Here is a 1,408-nt window from a genome sequence, read left to right as displayed (position 1 = left end):
TCATGAGCCTGTCCAAGCAACTCCTCATCCTTCCACTACTTTTGAGCCTACATTGAAGGAGTTATTGGAGCAGATGACTATTCAGAGCATTCAGCTCCAGCAACTGAACATGGAGTTTCACCAGGAGACCAGAGCATCAATTCAGAGTTTGAGCAACCAGATGGGGGAGACGGCCACTCAACTCATTGAGGAACAATCTTATGTTTCAGAGGGATCACCATTTCAGATTGTTCAGTTTCCAGATGATGTTGATGTCATCCACATAGGAGATGGGGAGCAGAGTCATGAGTTTGCTATTGCGCCATCTACTTTTCCACCTTCCTATGTCCCTACTGTTGCACCTGAGGAGACTGATGAAGAATTGGAGGAACAGGAAGATATGAGAAACACCTTTGAGATAGGTAGACCACTGTCATCTTCCACCACTTTAACCACATCCAAGGAAGTAAAGGTAAGCATACCTAAGATTGATTCTGTTGTTGATGATCATTTTGTTGATAGGTATGTTATTGATGATTGTATTGTTGATGAGCATGATTTTCATTCCCCCTCTTTGCATGATGAGAACCACTTTGTGTTATCACATCTGAATGTTTGTTCTCCATGCACTGAACATGAGTCTGAACCTGTGATTGATATTGTTTCTATTTCTGAAATTGATTCATGTTCTGAGGGTATATCTGAGGTTCATCCTGTTACACTGGGATTGGGTGTTATACCTCTGCATATTATTTATTTGGAACCACATTGCACTAACCATGTTGCAGGAGGTATACATGCATTTGATCAACACACACCCATGGTGGAAGACAAAGGTGCCGGCAGTTTGAAGATTAATAGGCACCAGCTGAACCTCCTCATCAACAATCACTGCTTCTTAGATCCAACTGTGGAGGACATCTCCTTGCTTGATCAAATTTGGAGGATGAAGCAGTTCTTTCCTCAAGACTTCCTTGCTGAATCCGGTGGTGGAAGAGATCTCCCTGAAAGTCCAAAATTGGCAACTGCCACCATGATCAGGGAAGTTTTCTTCTTTCCCTTCTTCCCCTTTTCCCACTTGAATTGCACTTGTCTTTGATCTGTTGACTATTATAATTACTGATCTTATGCTTGTGACACATTGAGGACACTGTGTAGTTTAAGTGTGGTCTATTGGGGGAGATTCTGATTTTTCTATGATTAGTTTACATTTTTTGCGTTAAATTTTTTGTTTTCTAGGTAGTTTTTGTTGTGTCTTTTGTACAGTTTTACATGTTTCTCTTGAGTTTTGGACTGTGATTAGGTTGTCAGTTTTCCTTAACTCCATTGATACTCTGATTGGCTTGAANTNCTTGCTTTTCTNTGCTTGGAAGATGATTATGATGTTTGAGAGGTTGATTTAATTGTGACAGAAATACCCTGTGTGAGA

Source organism: Vigna radiata, unplaced genomic scaffold (genome assembly GCF_000741045.1).
Source record: "Vigna radiata var. radiata cultivar VC1973A unplaced genomic scaffold, Vradiata_ver6 scaffold_373, whole genome shotgun sequence".
Lineage (NCBI taxonomy): Eukaryota > Viridiplantae > Streptophyta > Magnoliopsida > Fabales > Fabaceae > Vigna > Vigna radiata.
This window is presented reverse-complemented; position numbering follows the sequence as displayed.